This window comes from Cupressus sempervirens, chromosome 10 (assembly GCF_028749045.1).
Source record: "Cupressus sempervirens isolate cs-2001-9-10 chromosome 10, ASM2874904v1, whole genome shotgun sequence".
Taxonomy (NCBI): domain Eukaryota; kingdom Viridiplantae; phylum Streptophyta; class Pinopsida; order Cupressales; family Cupressaceae; genus Cupressus; species Cupressus sempervirens.
Genome location: NC_143127.1, coordinates 415,359,732 through 415,387,722, shown reverse-complemented (window position 1 = coordinate 415,387,722; position 27,991 = coordinate 415,359,732).

The following is a 27,991-nucleotide window of genomic DNA, read 5'->3' as shown; positions in this document are numbered from 1 at the left end:
ATTTTTCTTGTTCTCAAAATTGTAATGTATTAATGTAAATAACTTTTATTTCATTTCAACACCTAAAATAAGTCCATTAGTACTTATGGTTTTGTGTTTTTATTTAGGAAGTGTTTGAGTAGGATAGATGAGTATAGATTACTAGATGGAAAATATTAAAGTGGACATGTATGATCTTTCAAATGCTATTAGAATGCTCTAGATGAACCCATAATCATCTTTGGAAATAAAGAAAAATGATAGTTCTCCATTGTATTAAGTATATGGATGGACATACCACTGTGTTTGAATCTTTAGAATTTATAGTTTGGTCAACTAGAATTGCATATCAAATGGATTGATCTAAGCCCATTTATCCCCTTGTTTATCTTTTTAAGAAATAATACCTCTTTATTAGATGGTAGTTTATGATGTTGTGAGGAAGATCTAGGGTTATATAATAATAAATGAATCATCCTACATCAATATGTTATGCATAATCAAAGGATACTTTAACTATTTAACACCTTAATCACAATAAGGAGAGGTCATATATAGTTGTTACAAATGGAGTAATTGTTCATAACCAGTCATTGTAAAGGTTGAGTTTCTACATTTTATTATAGCTAATGCATTTATACAAGTACCAATAACTACAATATTTTATATGCATCATTATTATAAGTGGTTGTGTCATCAATAAGAAAGAACTTGGTGCAGAGTACCTAATTAAAGTATTTGTTTTGTTCAATGTAATAAGGCCTTAGGATTGATTAAGAAATATCCTTAAGGCCATCCACCCATGTAATGGATTCAAGACCCCAAAGTGTCAATATAAACCTGGGCATCATTTGGTCCAAAAGGTGGAATTTTGGTTTATTCTATGTTTGTTAGGGTAGTTTAGGTGTTTTGAGTTTTAGAACAACATTTGGGAATGGTTAGAATTGAATTAGGAAGAAGGTTTGTCAAAATGGCAAAAATTGCAAAAAATTACAAAAGTTGCATTAGCAACTTTTTCAAAAATACCACTATTGGCATTAATTTATTATTGTCATTAGTGACAACACTTACTCGATTCAATATGATTATCGAGCTCATCACTCAGTCTACAATGTATACCGAGCATTCAATGGCTACCTTGTACATTCATCACTTAAGTAGTTCACACCAAGCTTCACAGTTTACACCGAGCATTCTAGTGTTAACCAAGCTTAGTAGTTCATACTGAACATTCATGAAGCTACTGACTGAATGTGTAATCCAGCAGTGTCTACTGAGTTTACAGTTTTAACCGAGCTTCACAGTGTTTACCGAGTGATGGAAGTGTAATGTTTACTGAGTGATGGAAGTGTAACATTTACCGAGTGATGGAAGTATAATGTTTACTGAGTGATGAAAGCGCAGCATTTACTAAGTAATGAAAGTATAGTGTTTACCGAGTGAAAGAAAGGTAAACAAAGGATCTAGTTTTTACCGAGTGACACTACATCTATCGAGCCTCCTATGGTTATCGAGTTTAGAACTATGTCGAGTGATTAGTATGGAATGAGCCTTCACTTCTACCAAGTGCATGATGATGTCAAGTAATGTAGTGGACGTCGAGTATCAGAAGGTCACCGAGTCAATTCAGTGAACTCAAGTTATTCACTATTGGGGCCGACTTAGTAATGTTTTGTTCACTTGCATTTTGGCTGACCTTGCAATTGTAATTATTGGAATGGTATATATGTAATGTATTATATAATTTGCATGAAGCATGAGATATGGATCAAAGTATCAAGAGAGACATGTAATGTTTTAAGAAGCGAAAGTGAATCAATAGAAAAGCAGAGTATTCAGCAAGGTCTACAAGGAGCAGTAAAAGATTCATTAGTCACAAGAGGTGATCTATACTTCAAGGATCTAATCAGCAAATCAATTTTGTAAGTAGATCCATTGTTTCATCCTAACAAGTTAATCAATTTTTGTAAATCCTTTAATAGGGTAGACTTGATAGTCTTTGTATAAATATCCTAATAGAGTGCATACTTTAGTGTATGTTTGTAAATCCTCTAACAAGGTGGACCTAGCAGTCCTTTATGCTCCTAACAGGGCAGATCACCAAAAGTAGTCAATGTAAGCCTTAACAGACCAACTTCATACTGCAGTAACGAAGTTTTGTGGGTATCATCCCCACCCCAATTTTACTTTCTATTTGGAAGGTTTCTGGGTCACCAAATCATTGTGTACATGTGTTATGAATGTTTGATCTCTCGTTTATGTAGTAGATTAGATGAATGAATGGTGAATAGTATATATGGTTAAAGTGCTGAAATTTTTAAAAGTTTTTAAGGTTACTAATTCACCCCTCCCCTCTCAATAACCTATCTTATCTTGAATATTTTCAACAATTGGTATCAGAGCTTTTTGGTTCTCAGGACAAAGTTTGATAGCTTGAGCAAAGATCAAGTACAATGGAGATATTCAGACTTGACAAAGCTATTGAAAATGAAAAGCTAGATCTGGAAATGGCCATGGCTCAACTCAAAGAAGCTAAGGAGCATCTTTCTCAATCCCTGAAGAGAAAGAAGGAACTTGCAAGACAAATGAATGATCATCAATATGTTGAAGAAAAGATTGAAGACCTTTTACCATCAAGTAGTTCAGATGAAGCTAATGAGGCTATCAAGGAACTCCTAGCAAAGAATGGTTCTCTACAGGAAGAAGTAAGAAAGCTTAAAAGAGAACAAGAAATCCAATCAATCAGGCTATGTGAAGTTATGGAACAGAGACGCAAGGAAAATGAAGACTTAGAGACAAGAAATAATCAATTCCTTCATCATGAAGATCTTGTAGATCAAATATCTAATGCAAATGAAGAAATCATAAATCTGAGATCTAAAAATGAAAGCCTGAGGAATGATTTAATCACTGAAAGACAAATCAATGAAAGCTTAAAAAGTGAATTGAGATCTGAAAGACAAATCAATGAAAGTTTGGAAAATGACTTGATCACTGAAAGGAAAATCAATGAGAGAATGATGAAATCTCAAGCAAACATGACTCAATTAAATCAACAAAAAGAAAGCTAAAGTTGAAAACATTTGGAAGCAAATGAGGCAACAGTGGATTCCAAAATCTATCAAGCAAAATAGTTCAAATAATGACAATGTCACTCAAGAAGTGAGTGACTCCATTATTTCCATTTAGATCCATAAAGGAGGATCTGGAACTGTATCATCAAGCTATAATCTAGAGCAGTTCCAAATAAAAGAAAGCAAAATGATCAAATCAGTATTCCAGATACACAAAGATCAAAGAAATTGTATCTTTCATCAAGTTGCATCTACCGAGGAAAGTCAATTGAAGACCTTACCGAGCTAGGTCGGGATTAACTAAAAGTTTTGTTCAATCGCTGAGTTGCAAGCTTCTATTGAGAAAATGAATGATAGCCTATCAAACACTATGTCATCTTAGCTACCTTCATACCAAGAATTTATGGCAAAAAATTTGTCAAAAGGGCAGAATTCAATTTCATTCTTCATCGTGATTTCATAGCTAAGAAATTTTCAGCAATTCCTAAGCGGTTTCAAGAAATTTCTAGGTGAAGAACTTATTCAAAAATTTCTATCTTTTACCAAGCATCAATGGCATCTAGGAGCAATAGTGACACCAAGGTAAAATGAGGTTCAAAGATGCTTGTAAAGGGAACAGAATGGAAAGCGCCCAACTTCAAAATTATTTCAACCGTTGCAGAATCACTTGACCCTAACGGTGCTCAATCTCAAATTCCATCAAAGGTACTCCTTATTAACGATATTCGTACACATTTTAAATGTTCTGTTCAAGAGATTGGAAACCTAGAGATGGACAATGCCCTAGGAGAAATGAGTGTTGATGGCTCTTTGAAACCTGAGCATAAGCATCTTGAAACCAAAGGCTTGACTCATATCTCGCATATTCCAAGAACCTTCCAAACCAAGTGGATTAGGTATATTCTGAGTCAAGTGCACAATGGGAAATTATGGCTAGAGCAGCCAGTGTTAATCACAAAGAAGATGATTCACAAAATCACGAGTCTCCCTATGCTAAACAAATTGAAGGTTACCAAAACCCTAGGATGGGATGAGTTGCAGAAGATAACCCTAACCGAGTAAAATGGTAGAGGTTTAAAGGTTAGCATTATATCTAATGTCGAACTAAGATTTGGCATTCATGTCATTGCCCACAAAATCTATAGCTCTAATCGACTGAACAGTGTACCTTTTGAGGCTATGGATTTGGCCTTCAAAATTGTAAAGAAGAACCTTGAATTTGACCTATCTAAATTACTGTTGAAGCAATTAAACAAGAACATGGATAGTATAAGGACTTCAAAGAATAATCCCTGTAAATTTGGTTCTCTGTTGACTTGTTTATTTTTCTACGTTCAAAAATTCTTTCCATCTAAAGGAACTATTGTATGGAGAAAAGACATTCCAATTTTGTATCAGATAAATGAGTTTGTAGTAGAAATGGGTGAAATTTTTGAAAGCATCATAGACAATTATTTTGAAGATTTCAAGGAAAGGATGGACAACAGGTTCCAAATTCCTCCAAAATTGGTTGAAGATTATAGAGATGATGTATGCTTTATGGTTGACTGTGATAAGGTATACATTTAGGCAATCAGGCCCCAAGTATCATGGGTGAAACCTTTTCCTTATGAGGTAAATATTGATGAAGCCAAGGACATTATAGAAGCACTGGTGAATGAGCCAATAGACCCAAAGAAACCAATTTTTGGAACATATGATGAGGCAAAGGCCAGAATTGAGCTTGAAATCAAGCTACCCCAGGCCATAAGCAAAGGCAAGAGGAAGATAGCCAAATTGAAAACTACAACCAGTCCTCTTATGCTTACCGAGGGAAAAGGTGAGGATGAAGAATATGATGAAGAAGAAGAAGGAGATGAAGAAAAAGCAGAACATGAATTTGAAGAGGAACCACCAAAGAAGAAAGATAAGGTGATTGTCACCAAACCTAAAAAGAGTCGTACTATAGTATTTTCTAGAAGAACCAAAAAAGGCAAGTAGGAACCTATACTTGTCAAGCCTCCACTCACATTTGAGGAAAGGCTTAAACAATTGGAAAAGGGAGTTGGCATCACAAATTTCAAGGCATTGATATTTGAAACAAGAACAGATGTAGAAAAAATGCAGATTGAGGAACTGGTACTCAATAAGATGGGTAAATGGAAATACTCCCCGGACCAGCTTGCCTCTCAAATCTCCAAAGAACTATTGGAGAGATTGCAACCGAGATGGGAGTCAGCCACCCAAACGGTCAAAGAAATATATGAGCAATCTCTAAGGAATCTTCCACCAAGTCTCACTGGACCAAAAATAAAGGCAGCAATGAAGAACCATGAAGGTAAAATGATGATTAGATTTCACACATGTTTGATTTTAATTAAAGACATTGAGCATGTTGTAAATGATGCAACAAACATGTGGAAGAACATCTATCATCTGCAAAAGCCCAGTGAAGATCCAGTTGAGATCAAGGATGATGATAGTAGTGACAGTGATGATTTTGATAGCACTCCAGCCATCACAGTTGCTCTAGGAGATCTACATGCACTTATGGAAGAAAAAGAGGAAGAAGACAAGGAGGAAGAAGCACATGAGGAAGAAAAAGATGAAGAAGATCCAGTTAAAATTGCAGCAAAAGTGATTGCATCCCTTCCTCACTCTCCACCAAAGACTACAACATCCACTATGGAGACAGCTTCTGCAAGTGAGATTGTGAGCACAACAGTCACATCAATTGCTCAATCTTCACCAACCTCCTCCCAGCTCCAAGTATCTGAAACAAAGGTGCCAAGCACTTCATCTACCGAGTTGTCTATCACTTCTTCAGCTATCGAGTCAGCCTCCTCAGCTCCATCATCATCAGTGAGTGTAACAGTAAGTTCTAAAAAAACAATTTCATTAGTTCCAGTAAGTTCTACAGTTTTGTTTTTGTTAGCATCATCTGTATCCACCTCGATTCCAATCAGTTCAGATAATACTATGGGTACTCTACTGAGTATGACACCAATTTTGGGAAGTGTTTTTGATCCAGTTAGTACTCCTATTGGCATTCAATCCTCAAGTCCTATCCCAATTTTAATAGCTAGCCCTTCTATCTCCACTATTGTGTCTATTCCTAAGGTCAAACCAATCATCACAGAAGTCAAACAAAAGCATCCATTAAAACTTCTGATCACTGGAAAGGAAATTGGAGAAGATAATGACTTAGACACAGAAATAGTGATTCCAAAGATTGACTATGACAACGCTACCATTGAAGAGATGAGGTTAGCTAGTCAACTAATAGAGATGAAAGCTATGCAAAAATAGTTAAGATCAGAAAGGGATAAGGAATATAGAATAATTGAAAATGCAAAGAATATAATTATAGATGCTATAGGTGTTGAAATAGATTCTACTCAACATATTTTGATTCAGTTAGAAGATGTTATACAGAAATTGAATGAAGATTCTTCTAGACAAGAAAAACTTATTGAGAAAGCTGAAAAGAAATTTGATAATAAGGTGCTAGAGCATATTGCTCAAAAGATAGCAATAAAGCAAGTTGAATTGTCAACATTTTTGGAAATTTTTGAAAATTCTTTTAATAATGCAGCATCACTTTTCGCTAAACTTTGTGATGTTTCTGGTTTTACCAAATAAATAAAGGATAAGTTAAATAAGATTGGCATTGATATGCAATCAAGTGAATCCAAGCTAAAGGTGGACTCCTCCTCCACAACCTCCCATCACAACAAAATCAGATATTTGGTAGATGTTCAGGAAGAACTATTGAGAGAGGAAGCAAGGATCTTGTCTACACTCATAGACATTCAAAACATGATCCTGCCTATCATGGACACAATGCAAAAACATATTATTCATTACAAAACATTGGTCCAAGATCAAAACTTCTCAGTGGCTAATCACATGATTTAACTATCAGCAAAAGTTCAAATTGCTCTCTCCACCTATCAAATTTTGTAGCAGACTTGAGATAGTAAGTTTTCCACCATCCTCAAGGTACATAAAAAATTTCTATCTCACTTTGGTGTAGCCATATAAATTGTATATATGTAGTCCTTTGGCATTATTGTCAAAAAGGGGGAGAGATTCAGAGATTCAGCATAATAAATGAGGAAAGTTATAAGTGATACGGGGAGTTAGCACTCATTAGATTTAGCATGTGTACATAAGTATCTTTGTATATACATTATAAGTCATCAAGAAGGTATATAGAAATGTATATGGAGAAGTTCTACAAAGATCAATTTTGAAAAACCAAAAAGCAGTGAGTCAGGTTATGTACATATATTTTGGCTCATAAGTGTTTTTGTCACTAATGTCAAAGGGGGAGATTGTTGGCATTAATTTATTATTTCCATTAGTGACAACACTTACTCGATTCAATATGATTATCAAGCTCATCACTTAGTCTACAATGTATACTGAGCATTTAGTGGCTACCTTGTAGATTCATCACTTAAGCAGTTCACACCAAGCTTTGTAGTTTACACCGAGCAGTCTAGTGTTAACCGAGCTTAGTAGTTCATACTGAACATTCATGAAGCTACCGAGTGAATGTGCAATCCAGCAATGTCTACTAAGTTTACAATTTTAGCCGAGCTTCACAGTGTTTACCAAGTGATGGAAGTGTAACATTTACTGAGTGATGGAAGTATAATGTTTACTGAGTGATGAAAGCACAGCATTTACCGAGTAATGAAAGTATAGTGTTTACCAAGTGAAAGCAAGGTAAATGAAGGATCCATTTTTTATCGAGTGACACTACATCTAATGACCCTCATGTGGTTACCAAGTTCAAAACTATGTCAAGTGATTAGTATGGACCAAGCCTTCATGCCGAGTAATGCAGTGGACACCGAGTATCAGAAGGTCACCGAGTCAGTTCAGTGAACCCGAGTTATTTACTATTGGGGTCAACTTAGTAATGTTTTGTTCACTTGTGTTTTGGCTAACCTTGCAATTGTAATTATTGGAATGGTATATATGTAATGTATTATATAATTTGCATGAAGCATGAGATATGGATCAAAGTATCAAGAGAGACATGTAATGTTTTGAGAAGTAAAAGCGAATCAGTAGAAAAGTAGATTATTCAGCAAGGTCTACAAGGAGCAGTAAAAGATTCATCAGTCACAAGAGGTGATTGATAGTTCAAGGATCTAATCAGCAAATCAAGTTTGTAAGTAGATCCACTATTTCATCCTAATAGGTGAATCAGTTTTTGTAAATCCTTTAACAGGGTAGACTTAACAGTCTTTGTATAAATCCCCTAACAAAGTGCATACTTCAATATATGTTTGTAAATCCTCTAACAAGGTGGACCTAGCAGTCCTTTATGCTCCTAACAGGGCAGATCACCAAAAGTGGTCAATGTAAGCCTTAACAGGCCAGCTTCATACTGCAGTAATGAAGTTTTGTGGGTATCATCCCCACCTCAGTTTTACTTTCTATTTGGAAGGTTTCTGGGTTGCCAAATCACTGTGTACATGTGTTATGAATGTTTGATCTCTCATTTATGCAGTAGATTAGATGAATGAATGGTGAATAGTATATATGGTTAAAGTGCTGAAATGTTTCAAAGTTTTTAAGGTTACTGATTCACCCCTCCCCTCTCAATAACCTATCTTATCTTGAATATTTCCAACAACCACTCCCAATAGCTAAAACTACCATAGAGTGGTTCTACCCATTTTTAATGGCCTATATAGGGTCTAGACACCCGAGGGGAGAGATAACATGAAGAAACATATGTACTTGCTCTTTGGAATCAATAAAATCTATTGTTTCAGGATGAGTTTTACTATTTTTTCCATACAGTATGGCCTTACATGATTGGGAAGTGAACTTTCTTGTACTAGATAGCTAGACCTACTAGTTTTTGAAGCATTGGAATTGGTTTCAAGTTTCTAGCAATCAAGGAACTCAAGATATTGAATTTTCTTGACCACTGCCCTGTGAAACCCTCAAAATCAGAGTTTGGCCAAAGAAATGGCCCTAAATTGAGATCCCACCATTGGAGTATGTGCCAAATGGGTAGGGAACAAGTTAAGGTGATGTAATTTCATACTTCAAAAGCCCTAAAGTGGGAGGTTGCAGGAGGTATTTTTAGGAGCAAGCCCTAGGTCTATATCCCTCATGTATTAGACCAAATTTTATGCAAATTGATGAAGTAATGTGTTTAAAGGAAGTAGGGGACTTGGTGTGAAGGCAAGACATCTTTTTTTGGGTTATAAGAACAATCTAAAGTTGGTGGTTTGATTCCATGAACCCATCTCTTGGCCATTTCCTTGTAGACCACGCCTAAAGTTGCTAATTAGGCCTAAGTGCATGGTTTGGGTTAAGGTATGCTAGAGTGGAGTGGAGCCTTAAGACTTTGGAGTCTCTTAATACATGAAAAAGGGTCTCTAAAACTATACTTTTTTTGCCTAATCCTTTGGAAGAGTTTTGAGTTATTGCTGAAAAACTGAACTAAGAGGCCTAATTACCTAGTAGGTCAAATGCTACATTCTATTTTGTGGGTTGTTAGTAGTACGTTAAATCAGTGATTTGACTTGTTTTGGTCATGTTAAGATTGCCTCAAGTCATCATTGGTGTTAGAAAGGTTGGGAACACCATAAACCCACTTTTGCCAAGTTGGGGGGTAGTAGGCCATTGTTGAACCAAGTAGGAAGAAGTTGGATTCTTGTCTTTTTTCAAAGAGTTGGGTTTGTAAACCTATTGAAGAGTTTTAATATTAGAGTAGTATCCTTTTGGAAGTGAATCATAACCCTTGCCTAACCCTTTGTGGAGTTTGGAGGTTTGGGTGGTAGAAGGTTGTTTGATTTTTGCTTCATTGTGCTTACTCTGCATCAAAACCGGTCTAGCACACAAGAAACAAAAGTAAAACTATCCCACATGCACACAAGAGATGAAATATATGTCTACTATGGTCAATATATCTACACTTCATAGTTCTTGTTTTTTCTATGAGAAGATTTGGTATTTGAATCTCTATTTTGCACCTCTTTTTAATATCATTTTATTGCTTAACTGAATGGTCACCTCAAGAAGTTGGTTTTAATATCTTTTTGAATGCTTAACTGAATGGTCACCTCTTTTTTAATATCATTTTATCTCTATTTTTCACATTTTGAAGTTGGTTTAATATGCTGATTACAAGAACAAGGCTGATTGTCCTGAGTAACACAATGATTTCTTCACAATTTTGATCTAATTTAATGGAAAGATCATCACTCCATGAATGATAAAAATTGGATTCTCATGGAGTGATTGATCCTTGAAATGTACAATATAATTTCTAACTTTTAATGTGCAGGTGAAAGGTATTTGGTTGGTGATCACCGAGAAGAGTAGTGGAAGGGTTAATGGAAGTGGATGGTTGGGAGTAGCAGCAAGAGATCAGCTTGAAGGTGGCATACTTTTTATGGTTTGATAAGTTTAGTAACATCAAATGAATGGTGTATCCACCCTCAATTTATCCTAGAAAGGTGTGGAAGGTAGTTTATTGAGAGGCCTTAGTTTTGAGGCTTGGTTATGAGCAATTTGGGGCTTTTGTACTTGGAAGCATCCAAGGCCCAAGTTGGTGACATATTTGGAGGTTCTTCATTATCTGTGGAGACTTTCTAGAGTCTTGAGATTAGGGAGTAAAAATAAATTGCATTTCCTTTGTAAAGTGACATCTTTATGTGTTTAAATATAGGGCTATTGTGTAGAATGACCATATTGGTCCAAAACAACCACCCTTAAGTTTTACATATGTTATGTATCTTTGAAAAGGGTACCCATATCTAGTTTTTATTTTCCAAGTCCTTTGGAAAGTGTTGGAGTTAAGGGCTAAAAATTTTTGCTTCTATTATGATTTGAGGTTAAGGCCTAGAAAGGCTAGTTTTAGGTTTGAAGTATTGGGTTTTGTTGAGGAACTTAAAACCTATTGGTTAACCTTATATTTGATGTTTTAAGACCATTCAATCATCTTGGAATAGGGCATAGGTCTTGGTTAGCCATCTTAGGTGTTGAAGGCTTTGTAGGTCATTTCCTTGCATTGGAATATTGTGACCCAGGTGAAGGGTGTAGGAGGATTAATTGGATGTGAAGAAGAATTCCAAGGGGTGGAGTTAGGTCTGTGAACCCATTTACTCATACTTCCTTTGTAACCCAGCCTAATCTAGCCAATTAGGTCTATGACTCAAAGTGGGTGTTAGTTGGTGCTAGGACAGAGTCAGAGTTTGATCTTTTGGGATCTCTAAGAGGTGGTTAAAGGTTGTCTAAAGAGGTGAAAATATAGTGTGGCCCTTTGCAAAGTTTGGGAGTTTGATCGAGAAAGCTAAGATTAGCCCTATTAGAAATGTCGGTAACAATTATGCAAATCAGTTGTTGGGGGTTTGAGAACTTTAAAGTTGGGTGTTTTTGAGATATTAGGTCCATAGAAACCTTTTCTATCAGGAAAGTTGAGTTCTAAACCCATCTAGGGAGAGTTTTCCTTTTTAGGCGTATTGGAGAAGGGGAGTCCAGAAGAAGTTGTGATTGATCTAAGTTAGTTGAGAACCCTAGTGGTGTAGGGAATCTAAGGCTCTTAGGCATGAATTCAAGGTTTTTAGTAGGTTAGAATCATTAGGAAAGAAGTTTGATCCATACTTGTAATAAAATACTCAATTGTAAGGTATAATGGCACATTGGTGTGGTTATAAGCCAAGTGACCATTTGTAACCAAGGAGTCATAATAGGTGTGATTTTGAGTGTTTTGATATTTTTAGGATGTTTTAGGTGTATTTGAGTTATTAAGACACCTTTGGATTAAAGGTTTGTAAAAAAGTGCAAAAGTGCAAGAAAGTTGCAACGTGCAAAAAGTTGCTAAAGAGCAATTTTTGCAATTTTTGTTGTCAAACTAAAAAAATAAATTTATATGGTCTTCCAACCATCCAAATAGAATTTTTAACCATTAGAAGGAACTTATTTAAGGTTTCCACATGTGGGGAAGGTCATTGTATGGACGGGTGGACATCATTTGGTGAATAAAACTAAGAATTTCTACCTTTTATTATTTTTCAATTCTTTAAGGTTTGTACAGATTGGAAGTGGCACAATATTCATATGGCTGGATAGAGAGTTGAGTTAGAATTCCATTTCATTTGGTTTGAAGTGTTTATCTTATCTAGAACAAAAGTTATAGCAAATTTTGTGAAGGTTACTCGGATTTACCCTAAATATGAGGGTTTCAGCAAGATGGCCTCCTAACTTGCAAACCCACTGTGGGATTTCAATGCCACTTTTTGGAATTAAAGTTAGGAGAGGGGTCTTTAAGATTGTATATTTTCAGGGTTGTAGGAGTAGGGCACCTATTTTTACCAGCAAGCCCAGACTGAACATAGTCTTATGTCTAGTCTACTTGTGAAGGAAAAAGAAGGATCAAACTCCCAAGTTGATTGATTTGATAGAAGTGAAGGGTGTAGAAGGAAAAATTAAAGGTGTAGAAGACATACAAGGGGTTGAACCAAGTCTATGAACCCATTTCTTTATGTTTTCCTTGTAACCCAGCCTAAACTGGCCATTTAGGACTGTGACACAAAGTGGGCATAACTTGACACTGGAGCAGAGTTTGTGATTGATCTTTTGGAATATCTTAAGAGTGGTTGAAGGGTGTTTAGTGATGTAAAAAAATTGGATATTCCTTTATATGGTTTGGGAGTTTGACCATTGAAACTAGGAATTGTCCTAATAAGAAGTAATGCTAAAAGTTTTTGCAATTTGATTGTTGAGTGTGAGAAACTTCAAAGTTGAGGTTTTCTTATTGGTTTGAGTTTATAACAAACCATTTATATCATAAAAGTTGAGTGTTGGAACCATTTAAGAAGTATTTTTCATTTTAAGCCTATTGGTGATAGGGAGTCCCTAAGTGTTGTGGTTGGTTTAAGTTGTTTGAGCACCTTAGGTTTGAGGGTTGGGCTTGTGAAGTGGATTCCACTTAGAGGTAGAGTCTACCTATGTTAGAGGTTGAATTGATCAGTCATTAACCTTTGAAGAATCTTTTTTTTTGATAGGAGAAGTCCTTATGACAAATTAGTAGCCCTCCAGTAGCACAAAATTCATCATGAGGCATCATGGGGCATTCCACAAGGATCCTGCACTACACCACCTTCCGAAAGGATTCATGAGCAAGACAATAAGGTTTTAGGATGTTAGGAATAATTTCATGATGTTATAAGCCCAGTTGTAAAGGCTTGAGGCTCATTTGGTAATTCTATAAACCATGAGTCCCCAAGGCCTATAGGGCATTATGTAATTAGGTAATAGGTGGAAACACCTTAGATGAGGTTAGTAAGGGTCCTAGAATAGTTTAGAGGTCCTAGGTAGTCAATTTCAATAAAAATTACAAATGCAATAAAAAGTTGCATATTGCTAATGAAGGAGTTTGAACTGATTATAACTATTCCCTAGGCAATTGATCTGTCAAACATGCTTATAAATGTATGATCCAACCTTCCTAGTAGAACAAGTTGGTTGATGTATGGATATTTTATGATTTCAATAAGATTTACTGGTTTTTTGGCTCAAAACTACTTCATTTTTATTTTCCTACGTGCTGTATGGATTGGGAAGGGTGGCTGAATGGTCTAAGGAGTAACTTGGTTGACTTGGCTAATGAAAGATAGAATATGAAACTAAATGCTTTAACCTTCCATGACTTGGCTAATGAAAGATAGCTAATTGCTTCATTTTCTTGACATTAAAGTATAGAAAATCTCAAATCTTATATGAAGAATTGTTTCCAATCAGTAAAAATAAAATCAACATCTAGCTGAAGAGATGCATCAACATGCACAATAACTTCATGTCAAATACCATGCTACTTAAAAAAATAGATTTCAATTATTGAACCTCCTACATTTGGGGAATTACAAATTCAATTTCAAACCATTTCCTATAGCTATAGTTTAGCAATCCTTTAAGAAAAAGGGTGCAAAGTTGGAGAAATAAAATGTTGAAACTACCCCTAACTTTCCTACTTCTATTGTTGTGCATTTTCACTAAGGGGACGGGGTTGAAAATTTTATATTTTTATGTCTATCAAAGAAAATTCCACTAGCAATTTTACTGCTAGGTTAGATATTGGCAAGTGTTATAGATCTAGGTTCTCTTACTTGTTTTAGAATATACTAACTATATTTCATATTGATCAACTCTAGAAACAAACTGATTTGAAAAGAATTATTTTCTACGACACTGCATCAATAATTTAAGAATGGACACATGAGAGTGTCTTGTTTTCAAATTTGAACCCAAAACACATAAGGCAATAAAAATTGTAAGAAAGAACAGAACCAAATAAATGTAATATCCTTGTTTGTTCTTTTTAGGGTATCTAAAGGACTGATGTCTGTATATGTGAAAATGCGGCCTATGCTAACACACACACTTCAACACGGTCCTTATTTATGGATTCATCGCAAAATGAACATTGAATTGTTCATCCAAAATTTGTCCTGCAAAGCGACCTGTTGCCTTCTATCTAAAGGGATTTTGCTTGTTAATATCCTCAGAATCAAGGTGCAGGAAACCAGACCCTCTAAGAACGAAGGATTTGATAATGGAATTAAGGTAAAAATGAGTATACAGATTAATCTAAAAAAATGAAAGATGCAATGTAATCTAAGAACAAATAAAGCAAACTAGATTAAGCATATGCATGATTAAACTAAAATGAGATTAAACTAAGAATGAGAATGTATGCAAGAAATGTAAGTAAACATGAGCATGAATTTCAACAGCAATTTGATAGCAAATCAATTCATCCTCCTAAATGAAGAGATGAGGGTCTCTTAAATAGACTCTCCTAGAATCCATCAACGGTTGAGATCGATTCAAATCAACGGTTAGGATTGAAGATGAGGTTCAATCATAAAGGGAGATTCCTAAATTAAAGAAAGTTAACATACTTAATTTGAGTAAAATAAGGAGTTAACTATTTTAATTTGAGTAGAAAAAGGAGTTAACTCATTTAACTCATTTTTGATCAATAGTGAACTGGAAATTTCCCTTTTTGAACTGAAGAGAGATTTTGTTGAGATATTTAATTTAATAAAATGAGATATGCTCTCGTAATTACTTTTTATATTTAATTAAATAATCTTTAATTAATTAGAGACACTTTTGTTTAATTAAATAACTTCATTTAATTAATTAGGAATGGCTTCCCATTTAATTAAATAACTTTGTTTAATTATTTAGAAGTACTCCATTTAATTAAATAATTTCTCTTAATTAATTAGAAATACCTTTCCCATTTAATTAAATAATTACATTTAATTAATTAAGATAGGCATATTTATTAAATTAAATAAATTTAATTCCATAGTACATTAGCCATTATAATTTAATTTAATTAAAGTATAAATACTTAATAATTAAATTAAATATTAATCAATAAGTTTAATGTGACTAATATGAGTAAATACTATAGGAATTAAATAATAAGCATGATGAATGTAGATTTACGTTTTCTGCATCTGACAATTAAGTCAAGTAGCGAATAGCAGAATGAGAATTTTCTATTAGAATAGGACTTTAAGATTGATCAAAAATAGACCAGAATTGGTTGAGATGGCAATGAGCCAATTTTGGGGTATTACATTTTGCCCCTCTTTGAATGAATGTGTGAGCAGTATGTTCAATTCAAAGAAAATCAAAAAGCATGATGCAAAGATGAGATTGGTTCTGAAGGTGATGATACGGAGACCAATTGATAAGCTTTTTAAGGACCATCTCTAGAATAGAGCTTAATCCTAAGGGATTCGAGTAGAACACTTAGATACCTAAGATTGATAGCATTTAAAATATTATCTTCAGAACGGAGCATAATCTTTAAGGATCTAGACAGAATATCTAGATACCTGAAATTGATAGCATTTAGAAGATTATCTCCAGAATGGAGCTTAACCTTCAAGGATCCAGATAGAACACCTAGATACCCGAGAATAATAGCATTTAGAAGACTATCTCCAGAATAGAGTGTAATCTTCAAGGATCCAGATAGAACACCTAGATACCCGAGATTGAAAGCATTTAGAAGACTATCTCCAGAATAGAGTGTAATCTTCAAGGATCCAGATAGAACACCTAGATACCCAAAATTGATAAAAGAAAGATAACAAGGTTCAATAATGAGTCGTAGAATCATCCTCAGAATGAGGCTTGATCCTTAGGAGAAGGGGTTTAGACTATCCCAATACCTATCTATCAAACTCTGAGAAGAGTTGTTATAAGGTTGATCAATTGATGAAAAGATAAGATAGATGGCAGAGATGCCAGATAGAAGGGAACAAAAAGCCCCAAGTGATGAGATGCCCCAAGTGACTAGGACATAAGATGGGAACTAGATGCCCCGAGCAATAAGTATTTAATGATGTAATCATCCTTTTTGCCCCTCTTTGAATGAATGTGCGAGCAGCACGTTCAATTCAAAGAAAATCAGAAAGCATGATGCAAAGATGAGATTGGTTCCGAAGGTGATGATACGGAGACCAATTGATAAGCTTTTTAAGGACCATCTCTAGAATAGAGCTTAATCCTAAGGGATCCTAGTAGAACACTTAGATACCTAAGATTGATAGCATTTAAAAGATTATCTTCAGAACGGAGTGTAATCTTTAAGGATCTAGATAGAATATCTAGATACCTTAAATTGATAGCATTTAGAAGATTATCTCCAGAATGGAGCTTAACCTTCAAGGATCTAGATAGAACACCTAGATACTTGAGAATAATAGCATTTAGAAGACTATCTCCAGAATAGAGTATAATCTTCAAGGATCCAGATAGAACACCTAGATACCTGAGATTGAAAGCATTTAGAAGACTATCTCCAAAATAAAGTGTAATCTTCAAGGATCCAGATAGAACACCTAGATACCCAAATTTGATAAAAGAAAGATAACAAGGTTCAATAATGAGTCGTAGAATCATCCTCAGAACAAGGCTTGATCCTCAGGAGAAGGGGTTTAGACTGTCCCAATACCTATCTATTGAACTCTGAGAAGAGTTGTTATAAGGTTGATCAATTGATGAAAAGATAAGATAGATGGCAAAGATGCCAGATAGAAGGGAACAAAAAGCCCCAAGTGATGAGATGCCCCAAGGGACTAGGACATAAGATGGGAACTAGATGCCCCAAGCAATAAGTATTTAATGATGTAATCATCTTGCCCCCTCGGGAGCGAAATCGAAAGATGACACACCAAAAATAGTACATCATGAGATATAGAAGAAATTTGAGATTCAGTAGAAGCTAGAAGAGATCAGAACGATCTAAAGAAAATTCAGGGTTGATTTGAAATGATTGCGAAGTTGCAAAAACCAAGTTTGACCAAAAGTTGACTAGATTCAGCCACAGTTGACTTAAGTTGACTATTTTCAAAATGAATTTTGAAAATATAGAGAATGTAAAATTGAAAGGATTCCAAGAATCATAAAGTATCAGAAAGATTTGAGCTGCACAAGCGTTCAATCACGTCGGTCCCCAAAATTTTAAAATGCATTTTTAAGGCTCTTAGGTGTGTCAAATTTTGAATTTGATCTCGAAAATGGATCCAGAACGGTCCAATTAGCCAAGGGTGCAATTTTTGCGCAAATCCGAGCACTTTGAAAAACTTGGTCAACACCCATTTAAGGGCTCGAAGGGTCATTTTCAATTCATTTTTGCTTTTTGTCTTGTAGTGATTTTGAGCTCTGATAGAGACATGGCCATGAACTTGAGATATCATCGTTTTGAGCGCTCCAGATGACATAGCCGGCCAGCAGAGTACGGACCACCGATGAGTCATCAATTTCCTATCTTCGTACTTTTTTTGTCATGCATTTCGAGGTCATTTATGCACGTTTTTAGCATGTTTTGGGATGTTCAATTCTTTCTTCGTGCGAGACCAATCTCTTCTCGCACGAAGATCTTCTTTCTTCGCGCGAAGAAATAGGATGCATTGTTTCTTTGCACACGGCCAGAATATCTTCGCGCGGGGCGATTTTGGTTTCGCGCGAAGGTGTAGATTCTTCGCACGAGGCAATTCGTGTGTCGCATGAGAACCTCTTTTCTCGTGTGAGAAGGTCTATCTTCACGCGAGGAGATCTTTTTTTCATGCGAAGGCTAGATTCTTCGCGTGAAGAAAGAACTATTTCACGTGGAACTGTATGTCTTCGCATGAGATTTCACAAATCTCACGCAAAATTCTATGTTAGTTTTGTGATTTCACATTTAGAAATCACACTTTATTTCGTTTTGATGCGTCATTTCGACTTGATACTGATCATTTGATTGTCATTTTTTTGTTATGCATGCAGCAGGTCTTTGGAGATGTTTATTCAGATCTCATTATCCACCATATGGAGAGTTATTACAGAGTTTGGATGACGCAGATCGGGCACACATTGCCCAATTGGGTTTGTCTTCACTGTCAGATTCCAACCGTGATGGTGAATCACGGCCTTCTCACTGCATTGGTAGAGAATTTCCATTCAAAGATGAACACATTCCATTTGTCGATGGGTGAGATGATGATTACCCCAGAGGATATATGGAGGATACTGAGGATCCCATTTCACGATGCCTGAGTTATCTATGATATAGTGCCTCGATTAGGGACAGAGGCACTTTCCATTGTATTCAGGAGAGAGCTACCGAGAGGTAGAGCCATCAGCTTGGATGAGCTGATGCATACTTATGGACCCACACGCAGGTTGGCATCCGTGCTGGGTATTTTCTTGAGCTACTTCCTATGTCCTGACAGGGGACAGCATGGATTGGAGTGTGGATGGGGTGTCATGCTCCGTAGGATGGTTGAGGCAACTGAGATCTTTGGATGGGGTCAGTGCATGTTGGCCCATCTTTTTCATGAGATGCATGAGGTCCTCTTCCATGAGAAGAAGACCATGGTAGCAGGTGTTTATGTGTTATAGATCTAGGCCTAGGAGCATCTCCCTATATATAGGCCAATTTTTGAGAATTCTCGGGAGCCCATGGAGCCCTACATCTGTAGATATCAAGGGCATATTACCCAGGCCCACCAGGGTAAGACTGAGCACTGGCAGACTCATCTTGATGACCTGGTGTCTGTTATATGGCGACCCTGGAGAGAGACAGAGGACTACGATGATGCCTCGAGAGAGTTACCCTGGATGTTTAGTTCTCGACCACTAGCTAGCAGGACGACATCAGTCATAGAGAGATTTGTCATCTCACAAGTGTGGTGGTAGTATGGCCAACCACAGGACATTTCAGCTGAGTATTGTGCCTATGCTAGGGTGCAGAAGGATATAGAGCGAGGATGGCCTCCACGGATGGATCCAAGACAATCCATGATAGATATACATAGCCTAATCGCAGTTCAGTGGGACTACCTACCAGAGGTAGTAGATGTCGGGATGACACCTACATATCAGGCATTTTTTATGAGCCATCTATTCCCACGCTTCACGGATCCACTAGGGATGGCAGGGCAGGTACAGGGACAGAGACAGGTGCCCCAGCAGTAGCAGGCATAGCCACAGATGCCACCACAGGTCCAGCACCAAGTACAGTAGATACCTATTCCTCCATGTCAAATGGGATCAGACCCAAGTGCTGGGGGTAGTGGGGCAGGACATAGTCGGCGAAGGAGGCAGAGGACAGAGGAGCAGGCCCCTTAGCAGGAGGTCCCACAGCAGCAGGTGCCTCCACAACCACAGGTACCTCCACCAAAGATGGTTGATGAGGATATGCCGGATCAGCCGGCAAGTGGGGTACAGGATGCGGTATTGTGGTACCGAGAGCGGGTTCGTGCGGCCTCTCACAGTTGGGAGAGTTGCAGATTGCATTGGCAGTCAGGGATGCGCAGCTGGTAGAGCGACAGAGAGAGCATGCGAAGAATGTAGAGTGGAGGCTAGAGCTGGCACAGGATGAGATCCGCTTCCAGTCTGTTCGAGCTGCATATTATTATGCTGCATACACCAACGTCGTGCCAGATGAGACATTGCAGGTGCAGTGATTTTCGCAGTACGCATGAGAGTCTGGAGGTGCATGACCTCCTGTTAGGCCAGATATGCAACCACCGCCTCTGCCACCTGCTGCCTCTGCTCCTCCTAGAGGCGAGAGTTCAAGACAGAGTTAGACGCTCTGTGCCTGATTTTTTATTTTGATCTCTGGCTATGTATCGATTGGTGTGCCAGCACCACATGTAACAATTTTGATCGATTGCACTCGAGTAGCACCCATTTTTGTACTAACTCATTCTTTGATATATATATATATATATATATATATATATATATATATATATATATATATATACGAGATTTTGAGCCGAGTATTCCTGTGTACATGTCATTGTCTATTTTTGTTTTGCTTTGATGTACATGAGATGTATGTTGTATTTAGATAGAACGCATATGTATGAACTGACATCTAACGTAGTGTTGCGTGTTTTTATTTGATAGTCATAGGTATTCCATTGAGGAGCGAGAATCGATGAACCAAATTCTTGTGCAGCCGTGGAAGAATCTGATGCATGTGGAGTATGAACAGGATTACCATCGAATCGTGTGCTAATGCAAATGAAGTATGCAAGACTATGTTAAATGCAACCCTAGGTCTGGTTACCAAGCCTCAATGATTTATCATCATTGGATATAAAATAAAGCTCGTATGTTTATACAATTTCCACTGACATTGCAATCATGAAAATATGAATATAACATACGTTATTGGGATGTTAGGATTAAATGTAAGCATTCGAGGCACAAGAAGCTAGAATGACCAGAACATTTGTCCCTTTTAATGTAGCAAGTTAACATAAGCATCAAAGCATGAATGCTAGGATGACCTAAATGTTGCTTGCATGATAGGCACACCAAACACACAGGAGATTCCTCTTATGCTAAGTATTCAGTATTCATTCTGTCCGCAACGACCCTTGTGTTCGTAACCTGAGACAGAAGTGTACTAGATATACTCATAGTGACCCGTACATTCACTTAATAGGATGAGTATCATTACACACTATAGCATGAAGAGTTCTCTCCAACAAACAAGGAGAAGAACCAATGTCATTGACGTATCTGTATAAAAAGGAGTCAAGGTACACATGGCCATCCAATACGAGATGGAGGCTCTTATAGTGGACACCCCTCTTATAGGAATAGATCAACTTATTAGAACTAAACTGCAAACAGAAAGCAAAGAAAAAGATCATGCCCCCAGTCATTACTTCTCTAGTTGAAAATGACATCATCGAGTTGCTCGAGGAGATATGATAAAGCAAAACAAAGCAAACAAAGAAAATGCTCAGCATATCCAAACAAGTATATCATTGAGTTTAATGTTTTTGGGATTGATGTCAAGTTTCAATGTCCAGAATATGTAAGAAAGAAATCTCTTTAGTAGGGTGACAACAGTAGGTAGATGTAGTCAAAATGACTGGTGATTGAGGTCAAAGAGGAATCTTCACAATGAAGAACCTAAGAAGGACTAAGCGACAGTAGACAGACACAGCCAGGACGACTGGTGACTGACACAAAAGAGATCTTTCATAAAGGAATCTTGAGACATGACCTGAGCAATGGTAGGCAGACACAGCCGAAACAACTGGTGACCGTTGCGAAAGAGATTCTATGAGGAGAATCTCGAAAAGAGTGACACTGGCGACAGTAGGCAGACGCAGTCAGAACGACTGGTGATTGTCACATAAGAGATTCTATGAGGAGAATCTCAAAAAGAGTGACACTAGCGACAGTAGGTAGATGCAGTCAGAACAAGTGGTGACTGTCGCATAGTAGATTCTATGAGGAGAATCTCGAAAAGAGTGACACTGGCGACAGTAGGCAGACGCAGTCAGAATGACTGGTGACTTTCACGTAGGAGATTCTATGAGGAGAATCTCGAAAAGAGTGACACTAAGGGGGGAATGCCCCCGAGCTATGACAAGACTCAATCCATGGATACATGAGCAGGAAAAGTAGGAAAGCGAAAGCATGAAAGTGACTAACAAGAGGCGCCTGTTTACCAGGTTTTCACCTTCTTGGTAGGATTTTCCTTTTTTTGCTACCATGATGCCTATTTCTCGGTTTTCATCAATGGCACTTTTTTTTTTCTTTTTTTCTTTTTTTTTTTGTGATTTTTTCAATTTTTTTGGTATTACGAAGGCACCTATTGCTAGGTTTTTACCAGGGTAACAATTTTTTTCAGGACTTTTTCTGATTTTTAGAATTTTTTTCAGGACATTTAGATATGTACAGAGAGCTTGCTGAGATTGAATCAACTATAAAACCACTTCAGGCGGAGAGTGTTCATAGGCTCTTTAAGCACTTCTCCTTCGGGTTGTGGAAAGTTGATAGGTACCAGATCCATATACTGCAGTAATGATGTAAGGACCTAGCCAGTTTGGTTCAAACTTTCCCTTTTGCATTCATTGTTGTTGATTCTTAGGATTCTCTCTCAAGACAAGATCACCCAGCTAGAAGTCACATGGCCTAATTCTCCTATTGTAGCTTCGTGCCATTCTTTGTTGATATGCTCGTAGATGATCACAAGCCACTTGTCGTCGTTCATCCAGTAACACAAGCTCTTGAAGCCGGGCTATCCTATAGTCATCATCCATGATAAGACCTTTCATAGAGATTCTCAAGGTAGGAATCTTGACCTCTATCAGAAGTACAACATTTGTCCCATATACCAACGCAAAAGGAGTCGTGCCCATTGGAGTTCTAATGCTTGTTCTATATGCCCACGGGGCTAGATTGATCTGGAGATGCCAGTCTCTCCCTGACTTACTAACTGTGTGATGAAGAATTTTGAGGATCACCTTATTGGATGCCTCAGCTTGGCCATTACCCTAGGGGTAATAAATGGAAGACCAATGTTGTGTAATTTTGAATTTCTTGTATAGTTCCTTAAGGTCTTTATTTTTGAACTGTCCTCCATTGTCAGTAATGATTGAGGATGGTATACCATATCTACAAATGATGTAGTTTGTGATAAAAAGTGCTACAATTTTTTCATTAGCAATTGTGAGAGGGACTGCCTCTACCCATTTCGTGAAATAATCTGTAGCAATGATAATGAACTTATGTCCATTAGAAGAGGTTGGGTGAATCTGCCCCACCAAGTCAAAGGCCCATTGTTGAAATGGCCATGTTGTAGTAGAGGGAATCAACTCTCTAGCTGGAGCATGAATAAGATTCCCATGTAGCTGACACTGTTTGCAGGACCTAGCATATTTAATAGCTTCTTGCTCCATTTTAGGAGAGTAGTAACCAGCACAAAGGAGTTTGCGAGCTAGTGTTAGGCCATTGGAATGAGATCTGCAAATGCCTTCGTGAACGTCAATTAGTGCGCATTTGGACTCGTCGAGTTCTAAACACCTAAGGAGTGTTTCGTCAATACCTCTCCTATACAGATCATCAGCAATAATGACATAATGTGAAGCATTACGGATTAGGTAACGTTTCTCATTCCGGGTCAAACCTTCTGGAATGGTTTGATTACAAGGTAGGAATAGATGTGATGGTAGCGGGATGATTCTTGTCCCATAATAGAATAGATCATCTTGGAATCAGGTGTGTCATAGGCTAGGTAATGTAACGCTTCCACCAAGAACTCGTGTCAGAGATCATTTTTTGGCATTTGTAGAAGGGAGGCCAGAGTGGCCATGGCATCAGTCGCTTTATTATCTACGCATGGAACCTGTTGGAAGGTGATGTGTGCAAAATATTTCGTCAAGTCATCAACCATGCATTTGTAAGGAATCAATTTTTCATCCTTTGTTTGATACACATCATTTACTTGGTTGATGACAAGCTGAGAGTCACCAAAGATATCCAACTAATCTACTCTCCATTCAGTTGCAATTTTCATACCATTGATCAAAGCTTCATATTCAACAATGTTATTTGTACAAGGAAACATAATCTTGTACGCTTTGGGCAATGAGTATTTATGTGGTGTGATGAAAAGTAATCCAGCACCTCATCCTTGTTGTGTGAAGGATCCATCAAAGAACATAACCCATGTATGGTGAGTGAGTGTTAGAATTGACTCATCTAGAAAATCAATGTTTATTGGTAGAAGACTCTGTATGGGTGCCTTGGCCAACTGGTTTGCAATTATCTGTCCCTTTATAGCTTTGCGTTCAACATATTGGATGTCAAACTCACTTAGTATCATGATCCATTTAGCCAATCTTCCTATGAGAGCTTCCTTACTGAGCAAATACTTTAATGGATCTATTTTAGCCACAAGCTGTGTAGTCTGGGCAAGCATGTAGTGTCTCAACTTTTGGGAAGCAAAGACAACTGCCAAGCAAGCTTTCTCAATAATATTGTAGTTTTTCTCATAAGAGACCAATGTTCGGATCAAGTAATAAATAGCTCTTTCTTTGTTATCATTGTCTTCCTGAGCCAATAGGATTCCCAAAGATGTTTCAGTGGCTGAAATGTATAAAAGCAAAGGCTTCCCATGCATAGGAGGCATCAGGATTGGTGGATTGACAAGATATTATTTAATCTGTGTTAAGCTTTTCTCACAATCCTGGCTCCAATTGAATTTCACACCCTTATGTAAGGTCTTTGTGAAGGGTTGTGATTTATCTGCCAATTGTGAAATAGACCTGCAAATAGATTGAAGCCTTCCCTGTAGTCCTTTCGTCTAACTGATGTTTCGAGGTGGTGGCATGTCCATTATTGCTTTTACTTTTTCTAGATCTACTTCAATTCCTTTTGCAGAAACAATATATCCTAACAGTTTTCCTGATGTGACACCAAATGCACACTTCTTAGGATTGAGCCGAAGACTAAACTTTTCCATACGATCTAGGATTGGTCCCAAATCTTGCAAATGAGTATTGCGTTTAGCGCTTTTGACCAAAGTATCATCAACATAGTCCTCCATAGTTCTATGCATCATGTCATGGAAAATTGTAGTAACAACTCGCTGATACGTAGCTCTAGCATTCTTTAAACCAAATGGCATCACATTCCAACAAAAGGTTCCCCATGCACATGTGAAAGCTATTTTCTCTTGATCTTCTGGTGCAATTTTTATCTGATTGTATCCAGAAAAACCACCCATAAGTGAGTACATCTCATAACCAACCGTCATGTCCACAATCATATCAATATTAGGGAGCGAAAAATCATCTTTAGGACATGCCAAGTTAAGATCACGGAAGTCTATACAAACTCTGATAGACTTATCATGCTTGGACACAGGGACAATATTGGATATCCATTCAGCATAATCAATTGCATGGATGAAACCAGCCTTCAGAAGTTTCTCCAATTCGGCTTTGACTAGTAATGAAACATGAGGATACATTTTTTGAAGCTTCTATTTAACTGGTTTGATGCCTGGTGCTATGGACAAGTGATGCATGATAAGATCAGGATCCAATCCTGGCATGTCAGAATATGTCCAAGCAAAATTTATTTTCTTCTCCTTGAAAAAGGCAATGAATTGTTCCTTTTCTTCAAGTGACAATGACTGCGCCAGATGTATCACATGAGGATGTTCTTTTGTGCCCAGGTTAATTGGTTGTGTCAGCTCTATTAACATTGATGATCTCTCCTAAAAGTGACTGGGAAGGACATCAAATATCTCATCCGTGGGCGCCTCAGAGAGGTTTTCACCCTTGGATACGTCTTTTGTTTTTACTTTTTTTGGATCCGACACTGCCACAATGTGGTTTTCACCATCGGACCTCTTGCATTTTTTCTTTTTAATTATGTGAATGAGATATTTGATGTCGGCCTCAATCATGTTGATGCTCTGCTCATTGATGGAAGATGTTACAGGTTCGATAGCGTTTAGGTAACAGGCAAGAGCATAGTCATTCTAGAATGTGGGGACTTTGTTAGATGCATTGGGGTTCCAGTCTATAAGCTCAGGATGTGCGAGTGAGAGAGTAGTGGTTGGTTCAATTACGTTCACAGTATAGACATTAAATGCGTGGACCAGTAATTAGAGACCTACCGCGATCTTGCCCACAGGTGTATTCAAACATCTTGGAGTACGAATGTTAGTAATTGATGACTCTAGGACACTAGTTGGATCAGACCCCTGTGACCTATCCCTAGACGTTTCTCTCACTTCGATTTGATTTTCATAGACATGCACTTGGTCAATGTCTTTATCAGTAGTCGCTTCTAAAAGATTGTCAAATTCATATTCATGAGAATCGGTGCTACATGGTGAGAGACTATAAAACTCCCCAATAGTGATAGGGACATACTCTCCTTCAGCCTCTGGATTCTTACACAAATACTCAATATGGCATGACTAACTAGATTCTCCCTTTTTTGAATGATGTTTGAGTTGCTCAGCATTATCCTCAGAAGAATCACTAGTATCATCCACAGTGCTAACACGTGGCACAAAATCATCTGGCTTAGCAAAGAATTTAGTAAGATCATAAGGAATAGGATGAGGGTAAGAATCCTCATCATCAGATTCTTCCTCTTGAGTACCTGACTTAGATTGTGACTCATTTTCAGATGAACTCTTAGGTACGGGTATGAATTTATTAGATCCCAAATGGAAAGGGACCTTCTTGAACCCTAGGCTAGTTGTGTCACTGTTGCTTCGAGTTGTTGCTTTGATAGGATCTATTAAACCATTGTTATTGCACCCAATAGGGCCGATTCCCTTATAGCCAAAACGCTTCATAAGCTTAAGACCAGGTCCATACTTCTTAGGAGTGATTTCTCGAGCTTGTTCTGTTAGGTCTACTGGAGACTCTTCTTTGTAAAGCCATGCAACAATGGCTCTGTTTTTGCTTTCATCTTCTAAGGGAACTATAGCTTTGACAAAAGAGCCATTAAACTTGGTCAGAGATGTCAACACGAATGGCTTCTTTGCTATTGAGGGTCTCCCAAAATGTCGAGGGGACTCTGGAATAAATGTTAATGACAGCATTGGTTCCATGTGGTACTCTCCCATACCAGTTTCTTTCAATTTAAATGACTGCTCAATTTGTTTCAGCTTATTGTTGTGACAATCAGTAGACTCACGGTTAGCAGGGATGAAAGAATCAACGGCTTTGAGCATATTGCAAGTGTAGCTAGTAGTAGTAGGAATAGTAACTTCAGAGCCATGAAATGGGAATTTAATGCATTGGTGGTATGTGGATGCCACAGCGCACATCTCATGTATCCATGGCCGTCCCAACAGAATGTTGTAGGCTAAGGGAATGTCAAGTACCTAACAGGTGACATCCCTTTTGACAGGACCGACATGAATTGGTAAAGTCACAAGACCTAATGACTTTCGTTCTACTTCATCGTATGCTTTAATAGTGATCTTTCATCGAGGATCAATAGAGTCCTCAGAATAATCCAATTGTCTAAGCAGAGCAGCAGAAACGATGTTTAGGTCAGTGCCATTGTCAATGAGTACTCGACGAACACGTCTGGTGGATCATAACCTCAATGTGTAGAGGCTAATTGTGTGGGTGATTCAGTGAGTTGTCATCCTCCTCAGAGAAGGTCATAAGATGAGGTGAGGTCAAGTGATCTACCATGGATTGAAATCGCTCAAGATCAAGATCTTGAGGAACGTTTGCCTCGTGAGGGCTTTGTCCAGAATTTGCCTATGAGTAGGCGAGATTTTAAGCAGCTCAAATATGGAAATGTGAGCATTGGTTCATTTCAATTGATCTAGAACACTATAACTAGTTGCAGTCAAGTTCATCATTTGTTTTGCACCTTTATCGGATGGACCAGCAAGGGCTTTGTCCTTGTGTTGTTCAAGATTTGAAGTAGGAGGTGTAGGGCCTTTGAGCACCAATTTCGCATGAGAGTGAGTAATAGCATTAGCACAATGCTGTGAAGACGCATGATCCATGTTATTAGAAGTAGGGCCTCTCAAGAAAAATGGTGTCTTGGGTTTATCGTTATCTTGCTTCCCCTTTATAGTAATAAAGTCGCAATATTTAGAATCTACA